Below are 17801 nucleotides of genomic sequence, written 5' to 3'. Positions count from 1 at the left end.
GCTGACACTCTACCCACTAAGCCAAACCAGCTAGTGCTGAACTGCAATTCTAACACTGGACTTGGACCTCGGGTGAGGGGGGTGGAATTGTTTGGGGAATTGTCTGTGGGGCCCAGACCCCTTGATGGGCAGGCATATTCTTTTTTTTTTTTAATATATTTTATTGATTTTTTACAGAGAGGAAGTGAGAGGGATAGAGAATTAGAAACATCGATGAGAGAGAAGCATTGATCAGCTGCCTCCTGCACACCCCCTACTGGGGATGTGCCCGCAACCAAGGTACATGCCCTTGACCAGAATCAAACCTGGGACCCCTCAGTCCCCAGGCCGACGCTCTATCCAGTGAGCCAAACCAGCTAGGGCGGCAGGCACATTCTTATGTGGCTGAACCACCTCACTGAAGTTGAAATAAACAGAGGGCAAAGCAGTTCAGCTCACAGATGCAAAAAGGCATCCATAATAGAAACAGAGAACTTGACGCTTCCCATTATGGACCTCTCAGAGTTGAAGGGCCATTTTCACTTTCCTGGAGCAAAAGCTGCTGGAGCCTTAAGCTGGTGCTGGAGGCTGGGCGTGAACTGGCTTGCGAGTCAGACACTCCAGGGATGCAGGCGTCGAGGTGGGGATGCTTCTGTGGGCGTTACCTCCAGGAACCAGGTCTTCAAGGTGAAGGTGAAGGTCCCAGAAGACCCTCTGGTGAATCCCGATGCCGCAAGGCAGGATGCCAGCCCTCTGGGACCAGGGCTGCGGGGTCTTCCTCCCGCCACAGTCCAGGTCCAGCCTCTCTGGCCGCAGCGGGCAGAGCTGGTTTGGAGGAACCGCAGTGCTGGTGCCCAGTGACCAGTGGCCTGTGTGGTGGCAGCCAGAGTTTTGCCCAAGCGAGGGAGTGGCGGGGGTGGGCTAGCCTGAGCTGCAGCCTCAGTGAGAGCAAGAGCGCCCCCCAAGTGGCATGTCATTAAACAGTGGGGGCAGCTGGGATTGTGGGAGATCAATGATGCACACAGATCACTGACGGGCTGGGCTTGGGAGTCGCTGGCTCCTCGGATGGGCGATCCCGCTCTGTGGGATCCCCTCTCTGTGGCCAAGGTCGCAGGGTGGGGAGTTACCAAGGAGCACCAGCCTGACTCCCTGACGGTGGGGCGCCCAGAAACCCCATCAAGCTGAGGAGCAGCACCCTGCGGACCTGACACTACGGGGTGCCTGCTAGGGAAGGGTTTGGGGAAAACCTGGCCACTCCCTTTAATAGGGCCTTCAGGCTGGACCTGGGCACAGGAGTTGGCCCGTCCTAGGAGGGTCTTCCTCAGGGACCCTCAAGATTCGAGCTCCCAGAGTTGCTTGACTCCACCTAGAGTTTTAGGGAACAGACCCCTTCCTCTCTCTGCACCTCCTCTCTCACTCCTCCTAGAACCCCCCCTTGCTGGCCTCAGGCCTTCTCAGACTGACAGGGATTTCTGAGCCGAGGGATCAGAGCGGCGGCCGCGGGAAGAGAATCTCAGAGACAAATGTGAGCTGCCTACCAAGAACCCTTGCACCTCACAGCCCACCAAGTCCTTCTAGTCCAGCTGGCTGGACGCCCGCCTGTGGTTTGGGACAGAGCACTATGCGGTCCTCTCAGACCCAGGTCGGGGAGGTGGTCACCGAGAGAAAGGGCCCCTAGAGCTGACGTGCAATTTAACACACGTATTACATACCTGATTGTGCTAAACCAGGGGCAGCACTTAGCTGGATTTGTCCCTCTATCCCTCCCCGCTTCCTTCCCCATGCAGACATTGGAATTGACATATGCCCGGCCAGCCTGGCTCAGTGGTGGAGCATTGGCTTATGAACCAGGAGGTCATGGTTCGATTCCCGGTCAGGGCACATGCCCGGTTGTGGGCTCAATCCCCAGTGGGGGACATGCAAGAGCCAGCCCATCATTGATTCTCTCTCATCATTGATGCTTCTATCTCTCTCTCTTCCTTCCTCTCTGAAATCAATAAAAGTATATTTTAAAAAGTGGATTATAGCACTTTTTCCCACTGAGTCAAGAAGCATCCTGGGAATTCTCCACCGCTCCCAGTAGCCACTGACAATCCAGGGCGCTAGCTGGAGAGGTGAAACCCGTTTTCCACCCCCATCAGGCGTTTAGGGGAATGCAAAGGTTTCTGTTGAAAGACAGGCTGCTGAGGTGAAAGATGAGAGCACATTTGGAAAAGGAAGCAGCTGATCCGAATGAGAACTGGAGAGTGGGCGGTGTTCATTACACCCACTGGTACACCAAGAATACCGTCGCTGGGGTTCCCCCTGTGGGCCCACACCCTCCGCTGTAGTGAAGGAGGGAGAGGAGATTGGAAACAGGTCCCCAGGCCTCTCCTTCCCGGGTCTCCAGCTCTCCCACGGGGGTGGGCTGTGGGGTGGTGAGATCAGAGGCGAGCGCTGGAAGGCCTACCTGGGACAGGAACTTTGTTCGCCTGTTCTGTGGGTTCCCTGTCAGGCAGGGGAACATGCTGTGCAGCAGGCCCCTCTAGGGAAAGCTTCCCATCCGTGCACTGTACTTGCCTCCATCTGTGACTCTGGCCACACAGTTTCATTTCCTGGTTTCTTCCTGTTGCCAGGAAGCTCTTGACATACACAACTGGTATTAGCCAGCGCCCCTACCCCTTTTCACAGGACGAGGCTGAGCCTCTTCTCTCAGCCCTGGCTAATGTTTCCTGGTCTCCCAGCTCCTCGTTCCCATCCTCTCATCACCACTCGCCCTCTGAGGAGGGGGTTATGTTAAGGCTAACCATCGGGGAGGCCATAGGAGTCCCTGGCTGCATATGGAACAGGGACCCCTGGCATCAGAACCAGGCTCCTACTTCACCACAAATCTCCTCTTTCTTTGAACTCCCCTTTTATTGTTCCTGGGTTCATAACCGCCCAGGGCCCCCGCGCTCACAGCCCAGCGTCCTCTCCAATTCCCTGGGCCAGAGACTACTGGCTGCCCTCCACTGACCATCTCATTTCTCCCAGTGACAACAGAGACGCTATTTCCCATCGTCCTTTGCGGCTGGTATTGGCCACATGCCTAAGTTCTGGACAATGCGATGTAAGAGGAAGTGTTCTAAGAGAAGGTGTGAGGGTTCCTTAAAGGGAGCTGTCTCAGCGGGAGATCTCTGCCCTCTCCCCATTCCTTCCTATTGTTGCTTAAAGGGTACAAGGATGCAAGAAGCTTCAGCAGCTACTTTGATTAATGACGTGACCTTGGGGATGGAAACCACATGCTGGGATGTTAGAACAGAAAGAGAAGAACCCTGGGTTCATGTTAAGTCTGGAGCGGCCATGCCCTCCCGGGACTAGCTTCCTCCAGGCCTCTTTTAGGTCAAACGCTTTACCTTGGGTTTCTGTTGCATCGCCATACCTAACCCTACACATGCTTGTCTTTGTTTCCCACAGCCTCTAGGGGGAGGTGACTCCAGTGAGCTCTCCTCCAAAACACCTCCTGCGGCTCCTGGCTATCTCTCCCCTTGGAGCCCCCATTATCCACATCATTATCCAGATCTAATGTCTTCAAGAGACCCCATTCTTCTCAATAAAGAACAAATGGCTTCTTCTGGTATCCAAGACCTTCCATCTCTGGGTCTCCACCCACCTTTTTAGTCACACCTCCTATGTCCTAAGGTTTAGCCGGTTGATCCCCTGAATCTCCATCGACCCCACACTGCTCTGCCTCTCTTCTGTGGCTCCAGTGGTTCTCCTGCCTGTCAAAACCCTACCTGTCATTCAAGGCCCACCTAAAAGTTGCTTCCTCCATGAAGTCTTCCCACTGCCTCTGAGCTAGGAGTGATGGTCTCTCCTCTGTACTCCCATAGTAAGTTGTTTGTGGCTCTCAGGGTTTACCTGATATTATTTCTATCTCTGCTGTTTACCAACTAGGGTCTTATAGGACTGGATTAGTCTTGTTCATTCCCAAATTCCCAAAGCAGACTGGCCTGGGACCCACACATAGTAGGTCCTTGGTAAATGTCAGCTTACCAAGGTGACCCCCACTTCCTATCTCTGCCAAATCCAGGGCCCATGCAAGTGTGCCGAAGTCCCCCCTGAGGGTCCCAACCCCGGGGTTTGTTCTCAGCTGTCCCTCTCACTGTTACGCAGCCATTCATTTGGCAGCGGCTGCAGGCAGACTGGATGGGAGGAGGCAGGGCCTGGACCGGCAGACAGACGGTGCTGCTGCCTGAGCAAACAGAGATGTCAGCATTGATGTGGGGGAGCGGGGCTGCTCGTTAGAGCTGCTAAACTGCTGTCACAGGCTGGCTCCTCTTCAGTGACAGGGTCACCTCTCCCCACCTGGGTCCCTTGCTTGCTCACCAACCCCATCCTCTCTGCTGACAGCACTGACCTGTCAGGGCACTGCTCTCACTCACTAATCCAAAGGCCACAGAGCATCAGGGCCGTCTCCACAGAATACAAGGCCATTTGTCTTTCAGGAGGGATGGCCTCTCTCTCAGGGGACTGCTTGCAGCCTCCTGTCACTCTACAACTGCAGTCAGAGGAACCAGGGGAGAGAGCTGGCTTGGGCCAAACTTGACCTTGGATTTGGGGTGTCTGGAATCTTTTGCACTTGAGGCAATGAGTTCTACCTAAGTGAAGTCTCAATTAAAACAGTAACTCACTACCAGGGTGGAATGTCGCAGGGCCAGAGAGACTTGAATCCACATTAGAATCCCATAGGCCTATAGATTACAGAGATGCTGGTCACTGGGGCCCTGGGGATGAAGGTGGGTGCGTGCCACCAGCTTTGGTGCAGGCAGTTTGCACAGTCACTTTTGGGAAGATATATGTCCTTTGGAACCTTTTCACACTAACCTAATGCAGTAATAAAGCAAGTAAAAGTACACAGCCTTTGAAGTTGAGCTACCAGGGTTCAAATTCCAGCGTGGCTAAGTGATAGGTGACCTTGAGTATGTTTCTTAACTTTTCTGGATGTATTTCCTTATCCATAAAGTGAGCATTCACAGATCTTGTGCAGATGGTATGAGATAATACAGGTAAAGCACATGGAAAAGCCTCCAGCATGTCATAAATGCCTAGTAAGCTCTGCTTGTCCACTAGAATGGAAGCTTCTGGAAGACAGGAATCTTATTCATCATATTATCTTATTCATATTAACCCCTCAACGTGCCTTGTGGGATCTCAATGAATGCTTGCGGAGTGAATATATGTTCATCTTGCAGGAAGCTTCAGGATGACTGGAAATGCACCCCCCCCCCCCCCCGTTCTCCTGGGTCCCACAATATCTACTCTACCACTCTGCATACAATAGATGCTTAATGACTAATGATACATGTAAGCACAAGGCGACCTGGCAATTCAGAAGATGTCTTATATATAATAAAGACACTTTAAAGTTCTTAACCAATGACCACATTTAGGGGATTTCTCAGTCTTCTAGAGCCACTCTTAGGCATGGCTAAGTCACCCCTCCCACAGCGCAGCAGCTTGACCCATCATAAGGAGGCATGGGAAGGGTCCAGGACTAGATGTTGGGAGACTGGGGTGCTATTCCTAGATCTTTAATGATTTCACCATTTGGCCCTGGAGAGTCACCTCTGTCTCTGAGCCTCAGTTTCCACATGGGTAGTGTGAGAGGTTGGTTGGATGCATTTCCAGGCTGACTTAGTGTGAGCCTGACAGCATTCTGATTTTAAGGTGTCAGACTTTTGCCTAAGTCTGGGCCCGTGTGTGATTCTGCAATTCCTTCCTCTGGACCAGGGACCCAGGAGCATACTTTCATTTGTGTCCTCAGGGCCAAACCAAAGGCCACCCTCTCTTCGAGCTGACTCTGGAGGAGAGGGCCACAGTGGAGAGGTTGAGGGCATTGCTGCAGCCACTGGCCTCCTGGTTGGAGTGGTAGTGAGGGTGAGTAATAGCAAGAATCCCTTTTCTGAACCATTTAGACCTAATCTTCTGCAGGAAACTCCATAGTACCTCTCGGACGGTCCCTTACTGCCAAAAGGGAGCCAGTGGTGGAGCATGGAGGGTGGGGCATGTGGGGGGCATGATGAAGGGACCAAGAGACAGCATTGCTATTTTATCAGTCCCAGTCATCTGCTTCCAAGGGACCATGTTCTGTGCAGAAGTCTCACTGGAAAAGACCTAGGTGGAGCCCCTTGAAAAACCCTCCTTCATGTCAACATCACCTACTGAACCTTGTAGCCCGTATAGCACACTTCAACCAGCCATGACCTCCCCCTGGTACTGAAGTCTGGAAAACTCTGGAGTCTAAGGCTTTGCTGCCTTTGGAGGCTACAGAACAGGCACTTCATTTTCTCAAGTCTAATGGAATCACCTGCCCAAACGCAGTCATGCATGTCTAAGGATGGGGCAGCTGCTGAGCTCTCTGCTCTCCCAGCTCCCGGGGACTTTTGTGTCTTATGTGATGGGGCAGCTGGGAGCCTGGACAGGGCAGGGAGCCACAGGAGCACCCTGATTGCCGGGGCCAAGCTAAGGCTCTGTTGTGTGACTTTGGGTCATTTACTCTCTAAGCCTCAGTTTTATTATTGATAAAATAGCTAGTGTTCTGTTAAGAGCAAATGAGATACAGACGATGAAAAAGATGTTTCAAGCTGTAAAGTGCTGGGCATAATAAGAGGTGCAGTCCACCTCCTGGAGAGGGGACTCCCCCTTTGGAGACATGAGCTCATTCTGACAGAACTTATTGTCTTCCCCAAGCAGCTCCTCCCTCCCTCCTAGAGCTCGCCATTACAGTTTAATCCACCTAATTGAAAGACTGCTGGATCAGCCAAGGAATTTATCAAAGGGAAAGAGGAGATCCTAGTGCCATTTGGCTCCCTGCACATTTGTCCTTTCAAATCCTTGTAGATAATTCCATTTCTGCATTAGAAGCAAGACTGGGGTTTTACATGAGAGGAAGAGACAGGAAGAGGAAAGCAGAGAGCAAAGGATGAGGCCAGATGCTGGGGGAAAGCTGAGGCTGTTGGGGCCTGAGGGGCTGTCTTGGGTGGGAGAGGCCATGCCAATGGCAGAGAGCAGCCAAGAGAGAGGGGAGCACTGCCCAGCTGAGAAGGGAGCTTACTTAGAAGGTAAGGGGAGGTGATGCCAGACAATTACAGCTCTTCTGTCTCTCATGGATGAGGAAGCTCAGACTGCCCTGGAGCCAGCTTTCTGACAGGCCACTCCCTGCACAGAAGTCAGGGTAACTCTTCTCAAAAGACTCTGTCCCTAATGAAGGTGGAGAGAGGTGGTGATGGTGATAGAGGCCTGACCAGAAATTCTTCTAGGAGAATCCAACCCAGTCTGACATAAGGGAGACAGAATTTCCGGGGAGAAGACTGAAGGCCAGGGACATTAGGAAAGGGACTCGATGGAGGGGAAATGCAGAGTGTGGAAAGGACAGGGCCACACCTACTATCTAGCCCAGTGATGCCGAACCTTTTGAGCTCAGCGTGTCAGCATTTTGAAAAACCCTAACTTAACTCTGGTGCTGTGTCACATATAGAAATTTTTTGATATTTGAAACCATAGTAAAACAAAGATTTATATTTTTGATATTTATTTTATATATTTAAATGCCATTTAACAAAGAAAAATCAACAAAAAAAATGAGTTTGCGTGTCACCTCTGACATGTGTGTCATAAGTTCGCCATCACTGATCTAGTACATGCTATTTACAAACTGAAAAATTCCATCCCAAAGAAACTCCAGGAGGGGGTTACTGACCTCCCTTTATGAGAGAAGAAACTGTGTGTTGGAGAAATTTAGTACAAGCAAGTGTGTTGCCCAGTCAGCATGGCTCAATGGTTGAGTGTTGACCTATGAACCAGGAGGTAAGGGTTCGATTCCAGTGGGGGGCATGCAGGAGGCAACACATGTAATTCTCACAATGACTATTGCGAGTCATTATTCTTATCCCTGTTTACAGAGGCAAATATTGAAGCTTACGTAGGAAATGTAGACTGTGCCTTTTCCACCTTGATCCACTCTCCGAGGCTCTGTGTTCATGGGCCTTATTGTTGGAGGGAGTACTGGTTACACACAAGGAGACTATGCCAACCAAGAAAAACATCAGCACCTTGGACAGGATCTAAGGACTGCTCAAGACCCACTACTCCAACAGATAAGGTGGTGGAATCCAGTGCTATGGAGTGGCATTAGTATTTCTAAGATGATGCAATTTGGGGTACCAATGAACTTGAGCTCACAGACCACCAGGCTGGCCCATGACTGTTGTATTTGGAGATAGGACTGCTCGAGCAGAAGGGATTAATAAATTAATCCCTGTTTTGGAGAGGCTCCAGGCCATCCTACCTTTGAGAGTCTGAGAGAAGCTTTAAAGAGCCTATAAATGCAGATATATTAGCTGAGAGGAGATACAGCACAGGTGAGGTACATCTTGAAGGGGTGGGGGTTGCAATGGGCTGGGAGTGTGCCAGAATAAAGCGCCTCTGGCTTCTGAGGGGTAGCATTGGAGGTCCTGAGCAGGTCACTGAAGACAGCGTCATAATTTTGCCTCTGGCTGGGACCTGTGTTGGAGTCAGGATGGGGTGAAAATATTGGTCAGTGAATTCTCCATTACTGAGAAATCTGTTCATGAAAGTGGTCACACAAAGACACATTCACGCAAGGAGACACCAGGGGAGAGAGGAAGGCACATGGACACACATATCACTAATATGCACGGAAATGTATGAAGGACCTGCTTGCACTTTTATCCATACACATGCTGTTGGCTGGCCATCATAGGATGGTATCTGAAGGCCAAGAACGATGATGATGATGATGATGATGACGACGACTTCCAGCTGGCTAGGTCTTTTGATCCCTCCTAAAAATTCTGTGAAGTAGAAAATATTCTTACCATTTCTCAGATGAGAAAACTGAGGCATGAGGAGGGTTAAACAGCTTGCCCAAGATTATGTGGGTAGTAAGAGCATAACTGCCACTTGAGGAGTCCAGGTCTTTCAATTTCATGTCAAGAGCCACTTCTCAGAGACTAAAAAAACAATCCCATTTACCATCGCACCAAAAAGATTAAGCTACCTAGGAATAAACTTAATTAAAGAGGTAAAAGACCTCTACTCAGAAAACTGCAGGACGTTGAAAAAAGAGATAGAGGAAGACATAAAGAGATAGAAGAACATACCGTGTTCATGGATTGGTAGAATCAACATCATTAAAATGTCCATACTACCCAAAGCAATCTACAAATTCAATGCACTTCCCATTAAAATACCAACGGCATACTTCACAGATCTAGAACGAACTCTCCAAAAATTCATCTGGAATAAAAAAAGACCCTGAATAGCTGCAGCAATCCTGAGAAAGAACAAAGTAGGTGAGATCTCAATACCAGATATCAAGCTGTATTACAAAGCCACTGTTCTCAAAACTGCCTGGTACTGGCACAAGAATAGACATATAGATCAATGGAATAGAATAGAGAGCCCAGAAATCGGCCTGAACCAGTATGCTCAATTAATATTTGACAAAGGAGGCAAGAACATACAATGGAGTCAAGATAGTCTCTTCAAATAAATGGTGTTGGGAAAATTGGACAGATATATGCAAGAAAATGAAACTAGACCACCAACTTACACCATACACAAAAATAAACTCAAAATGGATAAAGGACTTAAATGTACGACGGGAAACCATAAAAATTCTAGAAGAATCCAAAGGCAACAAAATCTCAGACATATGCCGAAGCAATTTCTTCACTGATACAGCTCCTAGGGCACTTGAAACTAAAGAGAAAATGAACAAATGGGACTACATCAAAATAAAAAGCTTCTGCACAGCAAAAGAAACCATCAACAAAACAACAAGAAAACCCACTGTGTGGGAAAACATATTTGCCAATGTCATATCTGATAAGGGCCTAATGTCCAAAATTTATAGGGAACTCATACAACTTAACAAAAGGAAGATAAACAATCCAATCAAAAAATGGCCAAAGGATCTAAATAGACACCTTTCAAAAGAGGACATTCAGAAAGCCAAGAGACATATGAAAACATGCTCAAAGTCACTAATCATCCAAGAGATGCAAATCAAAACAACAATGAGGTACCATCTCACACCTGTCAGACTGGCTATCATCAACAAATCAACAAACAACAAGTGCTGGAGAGGATGTGGAGAAAAAGGAACACTTGTGCACTGCTGGTGGGAATGCAGACTGGTGCAGCCACTATGGAAGACAGTATGGAGTTTCCTCAAAAAACTAAAAATTGAAACTCCCATTTGACCCTGTGATCCCACTTCTAGGAATATATCCCAAGAAACCAGAAACACCAATCAGAAAGGATATATGCACCCATATGTTCATAGCAGCACAATTCACCATAGCTAAGATCTGGAAACAGCCTAAGTGCCCATCAGTAGATGAATGGATTAGAAAACTGTCTACACGATGGCACATCTACACGATGGAATACTATGCTGCTCTAAAAAGGAAGGAACTCTTACCATTTGCAACGGCATGGATGGAACTGGAGAGCATTATGCTAAGTGAAATAAGCCAGTCAGTGAAGGAAAAATACCACATGATCTCACTCATTCATGGATAATAAAGACCATTATAAACTTATGAACAATAATAGATACAGAGGCAGAGCTGCCTCAAACAGACTGTCAAATTGCAGCGGGAAGCCGGGGGAGGGTTGGGGGGCAGGAGGGAGGGGGGTAAGAGATCAACTGAAGGACTTGTATGCATGCATATAAGCATAACCAATGGACATAAGACACTGGGGGGTAGGGGAGGCCAGGGGATTGTCAAGGGCGGGGGAAAAAAAGGACATATATGTAATACCCTTTGTAATACTTTAAGCAATAAAATAAAAAAAAAATAAAAAAAGAGCCACTTCTCTGCACCTCAGATGAAGCCGTGGGCCCAGGTCAGCTTCTCAGGGTAAGGGAGAGTCAGGCCAAGGGGAGGCTGGTCAATGCAATTGCGAGGGTTTCTCTAAAGAGCACAGGCTCTGGAGAAGGTAGATGCAGGTGAGAATATTGCTCATAGCTGTGTGATCTTGGGCAAATTCATCAGCTTCTCTGAAGGTGACATTTTTCAGCAGCAAAATGGGATGAAGAGAATCCACCCCATAAGTTGTGTGAAATAAGAGGAGATATACGAATGGCCTCAGTCAGTGCAAAGAGTTACAGAGGCGTCTGTTTATCCCAAGTGTCCATGAGGGGTGAGGTCTAGCGAGCAGGTGGTGGTGAGGGCAGCAGAGTGTCAGTGGAGGAGAAGAGCAAGGGGACTTCAAAGGGGTTTTCTTGACCTGGGAGCTTGACTTCTTTCAGATCCAAAGGATCTCAGCCAAGTAGGACCTCCTGCAGACACCTGTGCGGACGGAGGCCAGCTCCCGGGCAGTGACAGGGCGTGCAGGGCACAGCCTGGGGAGGTTTTGTGCCTGGAACCCCAGGTAGGGGAGAGACCCCAGGTTCTCTTGGGGCCCTGCCTGCAGTTTCCTGCCATCAGCAGGCAGGACACAGGCTCCTATGGGCACCGGGGCATGTGAGGCACTACCTCTTCAAGGTTGAACCTGCGGAGGAACCATTCCAGCCATGGGCAAACTACGGCCCGCGGGCCGGATCTGGCCCGTTTGAAATGAATAAAACAAAAAAAAGACCGTACCGTTTTATGTAATGATGTTTACTTTGAATTTATATTAGTTCACACAAACACTCCATCCATGCTTTTGTTCCGGCCCTCCGGTCCAGTTTAAGAACCCATTGTGGCCCTCGAGTCAAAATTTGCCCACCCCTGCATTAGACCCTGGCGTGGACAAGTTCTCAGCTGGTAACTGATTATTGTTAAGACTTGGTCACACCTGCTTATCAGCAATTTTGCGTGGCCTCTCCAGGGTGCTACAGGCCTTCCGTCTTCCTTCCTTCCTTCCTTCCTTCCTTCCTTCCTTCCTTCCTTCCTTCCTTCCTTCCTTCCTTCCTTTCTTCCTTCTCCTGGGGAGGCAGGTTTGCAACCGTGGCCTTCAGGAGGCTGGGGAAGCAGCACGGACCACCCAGGTGGCCCCCCTGCGGCCCTCGGTGGCCTGGCCATGCTTAGATCCCAGGGGGCTGCCTGCTTCTTCTCACAGGGAGGGTGTTCCGGCAGAAACTGGGAGGCCTGAAGGGCTGACTGCTAGCCCAGCCCCCTTCACAGAGCACCTTTTCTTTCATGCCTCATTTCCTTCTGTCGCCATCCCCATTTTACAGATAAGGAAGCAACAGCCTTAGAGGGGTTACATAATAGCAGTCACCCCTTAGAGAGCCTACCTGGCGTGCACCTCTTCCTGCAGAACTGTCCCCTGAAGCCTTGGGCCTGACTGCCATGAAAATACCACATGGCCTCAACCACACCCTCCCCTCACTCCATTCCCGTGGCTGCCTGGGCCGGGGTGGGTTCCTGGCCCACGCTGGGCCACTCAGGGCTCTCTTCTGGAACTGGGGAGTCAGGGCACAGTTGGTGGGATGCTGCATCTGGGAGATGATGGAGAACAGGAACAGGGGTGGCCCATTTGAATCATATAAAGAAAGCCAGTCTCTAGGGAAAGACATGAGAAATAGATTCACAGAGGCAGGGAGAGGGGAGAGAGGGGGAAAGAGGAGAGGGAGAGGAACAGAGAGAGGGAGAGGGAGAGGAACAGAGAGAGGGAGAGGGAGAGGAACAGAGAGAGGGAGAGGGAGAGGGAGAGGGAGAGGAATAGGGAAAGGGAGAGGGGGAGGGAGGGGGAGAGAGAGAGAGAGAGAGAGAGAGAGAGAGAGAGAGAGAGATGGAGGGAAGGAGAGGGAGAGAGAATGGGAAGTCACGGAAAGACCCAGAACCCCCCCTGTCCTTTGCTCCCCACCTCCTTGCGAGTCCTTGCTGTACTGGCTGCCCTCAGGTTCCTAGAGGTGATCTGTGTCCTCTTCTTGCTTGAGAGTTTCCTACCCTTAACCCCTGAGCCAGCTCAGCCCTGGAGGTCAGAGGCTGGGGGCTCCAGTGCCCCTTCAGAGGTCAGGGGCCAGGTTGGCTCCTGGAGAATGGCAGGCGCAGCTCTGATCCCAGCTGCAGAAAGGAGAGGGGAGGTGCCCACCACAGACCACCGCAGTGGCCATTATCCCCTGAGGAATCTTCCGGAAGGATGGCCTCCCCGCCACCCCCCCCCCCCCCCCCCAGCCCAGGAAAGCCTAACACAGGCGATGCTCAGGCAAATGGAGAGGGAGGCACGTGCTGGCAGCCCTGGTTTTTAAGAAGGGAAGGGAAACAGTGAACATGAGTAATGGGCCTGGAAGGAGGCATACGAGATAACACTGAATAATAACACGTCAAAAACTACAAGATGTATTTTTTTATTTCCCAGTGGAGTTTCCATTGCACTAATCCATCACTGTAGAGCAGGCGAGATTATGCTTCCCCCCAAAAACCCTGGGAGATAAATGTGAGTAAATTAGGGTTTATTATATTATTTGGGGCGATATCATTTCCAAGTGGGCCCTTATTAAATCACCGCCTCCGGCCGACTCCGCCCGCGGCCCGGCCTCTGCACCTGGCTTCACTCTCCCGGGAAGCTGCTCTGTGTTTCTGTCTCCCCCTCCCCCCGCGCCTCCCCCCCCCCCCCGCCGTTTCCGGGTGGGGGCGGGGTGCCCCTGGCCAGAGCTGCAAGGGAGGCTGGGGTGCTGCTGGGGGCTTCCCAGGAGCACAGAACCACAGCCTCCTGCGTTGCGGAGAAGCACGTGGAGGTACCCCGCCTACACCCTCACTTCAGAGCTGGGAACCGGAGGCCCAAGGAGGGAAAGTGAGTTGCCTCAGGTCACGCAATGGCTGGGGATGGAGTCGAGACTGGCACCCGTGCTGACTCCCAGGCCAGTGGGCCCTCGGTCTCCTGGGCCAGCAGCAGAGGCCCGGGAATCTAGGGGTCTTGCTGGTCCACCGGGGGACCCTCCCGTCATCCGAGGAGACAGGAGAGATGGGTCTAGTCTCCGTTTGACCACAGAAAGGTTGGGTGAACTTGGGCGAGTGACTCTTTCTGAGTCTTTATCTTTATGCTGAAAGGCTGGCGAGGATTAGCGGTTCCCAGACCGGGTGTAGCAGTGGGACTCTGGTTGGAACCTTATTTGGGAGCCTAACATGTCACGGAGTTAAACGAGGAGCTTCCCTGACGGAGGAAGAGGAATGGAGATTGGGTGCCCTTCCTCAGTTCCCCCCTACCTTTCCCCCCTGGTTTGAAACGACTGCGCCCATTTCAGCTTCTGACCGTGGCTTCACCCTGCGGTGCCCTGGCACCCTCACGGAGTCCTGCTCGCTCTCCCAGGGCGAGTGCCATGTGGCTCCCAGTGCAGAGGCCGACGGAACCACTCAAGACCAGCCCTGCTGTCTCGGTCCCCTGTGCGATTCCATGAGCTCAGCCCGAGGTGAGCACGCGGTTTCCAGGTACTGGCTGCGTGATCCTGGCGAGTTGGTGCTCTTCTTTTTACCCTTTCTGAGTCTTTCTTCTCGTCTCTAAAACAGGATAATAATAATTTTGACCTCATAAGGCAGTGAGGTTTAAATGAAAGAATACATATAGGATACTTAGCCTGGAAGCCAGCAGGTGGTGAGTTATTGTCATGATTTTCATTATGAACACGTTGGTGTTTTTTAGTGAGGCTTACCTAAGGACTTACTACAGAATGCAATAGATGCTAACAAATGCATACATGGTAACTGCCATTTTATTAGTTATTATGATAGCAGGCACCACGGGGAACCAATTGTGATACATTCCTGTTCCCACTCTCAAGGGACCTTCAAGTCCTGCCCACCCACGGGGACATGGGCACTAATGCTGCCCCTGGCTGGGCTCTGGGCTTCAGGGGGGACAGTGGGAGCCGGTCGGGGAAGGCAGGAGCCTCAGCACAGGCGCCAGCAAAGGCTTTGGAGAGGAGGCGATTGCTCTTCTCTCATTGCACAAATGGCACAAACCAAGCAGTTCCGACAATGCTGATGCTGAGAGACAGAGCGTTCATGGCCACCTGCTATGGGGGGGACGAGGGGGGACTGGAACTGGTGCCCAGTGCCTGCTGGGCTCCCGTGTGGCAAGAAGGGAGGAAGTACAGGGTCAATGTCCGTACCAGTGCTCACCTGAACTTTAGAAATGGCTGCGATGGTAATTCTTGTCATGTGTATTTTACCACAATTTACAATTAAAAAACAAAATGGTGAAAAAACACACAAGATCCCATGCACCACGCTTCTGATGCCCCTGTTCCCGAGGCCAGAGTCTGGCCTGGCTCAGCACCCACAGGGGGAAGTCTCACCTGGGGGCTCTGGAGGGAAACCCACTTCTATGCTCATGCGCTATTGGCTGCTGTCAGACTGAGGTTCTTGCTGATGGTTTGCTGGTGGTCGCTGTGGCTCCCAGAGGCTGCTCTGGGGTCCTCTCCCCAGGGCCTCTGCCACCTTTGTGCCCAGTATCCCGGCCAAATCCTTCTCTGCTTCCACCGCCCCGACTGCCCTCTGTGACCAGCAGGAGGAGCTCTGCTTTCAAAGGCTGTGGTCAGTCCACCTGCATCGCCTCTTCTCTTAAGGTCACTGATTTGATAAGCAGAGCTCCCGACAGTGGCACCTGGGTTAGTGTTTGAAGGAATGATCAGGGGAGGGGCGTTTTAGAATCCTGTCTCCCAGGGGATGTGTTCTTAGACTGGGGATGGAAGGATAAACAGGATTTCAAAGGGTGGAGAAGGGCATCCCTGGTAGAGAGCCCGGAGTGTGAGATGTGACACGCTCAGGGCTGGACTGAGTGTCTGTGGGGTGGGGTGCTGGGCGGAGAGGTGAGGTCAGCCTGGGTGGCCACACGAGGTGCTGAAGCTCCCCACTGGCCCGGGGTGGGGGACTTGGAAGGTGTTTAGGACAGGAACAACCACCTGGGATGGCTTTGGATGAGACAGCGTGCGAGTGCGTGAGTTCGTACGCGTGCGCGCATACACACACACACACACACACACACACACACACACACACACACAAACACCTGAGTGCACTCCGGGGGACCTCTTTGGACCAGAGCAGTCTGGAGAAAAGCAGAAATGTTCTCCTTTGCCCAGCAGAAGAGGGGTATGGTTTCTTTCTTCCTTCATCCGTTATTCTCCATCTGTTCATTATAAAATGCCTATTGTGTGCTAGACCTGTCCTGTGCTAGACCTGAGGACACAGCAGTGAGCAGGATGGGCGTGATCCCTCTCCTCTATGTGCAGCTCAGTCTGGAGAGGAGAAAGGAGATAAAGAGGAGACGCCTACACAGAGCGGGGTGTAGTGACAGGGGAGGCATTGTGTGCTATGGGAGCCCCCAGGGGCCCCTCACTCCAGGACCTCATTTGAAGTGGATGGAGCAGGAACCCCTTGCCCCACCCAAGGGTCAGAGAGTGAGAGAGTGAGGGAGGCCAGTGCAAGGCCTCCAGGGGGTGCTTGCTCTTTGCCAGGAGGCCCATGATGGCCTGAAATGCATGGTTCTGGGGGGAAGGGGGGCAGAAGGAGGTACAGAACTGTTTGATCAGAGCCTGGCCCCCAGGAGAGAGCTAAGTGCCGTTTTGCTGGCAGCTGCAGCAAAAGGTATGATCATTAGAAGGTGGCATTTCACGTTAAAATTGTTTCCATCAGCCAGTGACATTTTCCTGTTCCTTCTGGTCAGGAGACCTTTCAGTGCCACAGATTCAAATGACTCAAGCTTCAAAATTCCTTTCCTGCTGGAAAGAAACCCAGACGAGCCACCCTGGGGTGACATCTGCATTAGCCGAGGTTAAAAAAGCAGATGAACGAGTGAGTACAGCAAGGCCACAAGGGTGTGTGTGAGGTCCCGGAAAACACAGTGTCTGTGTCCTGTGCAAGGGAACTGGCTGGTGTCCACGACAGTGGCAGGCCCGGGCATGGGGCCGTGGCCCTGCAAGTACGTCCACTACCCACTACGGTGGAGACAAAGAGCCTCACTGGGCCTGTGTATGAGCGTGTGCCTGGGGAATGGCGTGAGGGGCTGTGCTCTGCTTTGGTTTGTACGGGTAGTGCTCATCCTTCCCCAGGGATTGGCTTTCTTGTCCTGTGTATAGTATACAGTGGGCGCTCAGTAAGTGCTCTGTGGCTGAGTGGTGATGTGTCCTGTCCTGCCTCAGGGGCTGGCGTAGGTCATGAAGGAGGAGAAGCACTGCTTCAGTGCAGGGACACTGTGACACGGGACACATGGGCACACGAGGGAGTGAGCTCCCTGTCATGGAGACCATTCAAATGGTGGCTGAGTGAACGAAGTGTAAGCTCTCTACCCAAGTGCCCTAGTGTGGGACACAGGATTGTCAAGAACTGGTCCCATCTCAGTGGCCCTGATTGTGTGTGCTCTTCCATGCCTGTCTGCACGTGCTGTTAGCATGACCGGGAAGGCCCTTCTCGTTCTTGACTGGAAACGGAGTCATTCCTCCAGCGTGTGCTCCGGTGGGCTCTCTGAAGATTCCCACTCCCAGACAGAACCAGGTTCCTCTCTCTTCCTTCTTTTGGGGCCGCTCTGGTGGGCAGCTTAGCTCTGACCACTGTGTGTGCTCACCGTGCGCCTGCGCAGCCGACAGCCCTCCTGCAGACAAGGCTTCCCACGTGGCATCCCGAGGGCCTAGCACGGAGGTGCCATGACACCAGCGATGCATGGGAACTGTCTGCAGCAGGCACAGGGAGTTATGGCGGGCCTGGCAGGACCATGGAGGTGCCGTCCTGACAGCAGGATCTCTGCTCCCTGCCCTCCCCCTGCAGCCCCGATTCTGTGACCACAGGAGTGGTCCTTTTTGGTGGCCTCTGGTGCAGCTGGGGAGCCTGTGATGCCCCGAGGAG

The 17801-nt window shown here is 51.7% G+C and overlaps 1 pseudogene across 1 annotated transcript in view; it reads right to left on the bottom strand.

The window, feature by feature from the left end:
* LOC308524710 (polypeptide N-acetylgalactosaminyltransferase 11-like) overlaps positions 1–17801 on the bottom strand; it is a 44301-nt pseudogene that overhangs the window by 1170 nt on the left and 25330 nt on the right. The window contains exons 3-4 of the transcript in view: positions 17524–17629; positions 645–848 (exon numbers count right to left, since the gene is read on the bottom strand). The product of the transcript in view is annotated as a polypeptide N-acetylgalactosaminyltransferase 11-like (transcript). The remainder of the gene's footprint in view (positions 1–644; positions 849–17523; positions 17630–17801) is intronic.

The sequence above is a fragment of the Myotis nattereri genome (genome assembly GCF_964212035.1).
Source record: "Myotis nattereri genome assembly, chromosome: 9".
Lineage (NCBI taxonomy): Eukaryota > Metazoa > Chordata > Mammalia > Chiroptera > Vespertilionidae > Myotis > Myotis nattereri.
Note: the sequence above shows the minus strand (reverse complement) of the source record. Positions and strands in the feature narration are given on the sequence as shown.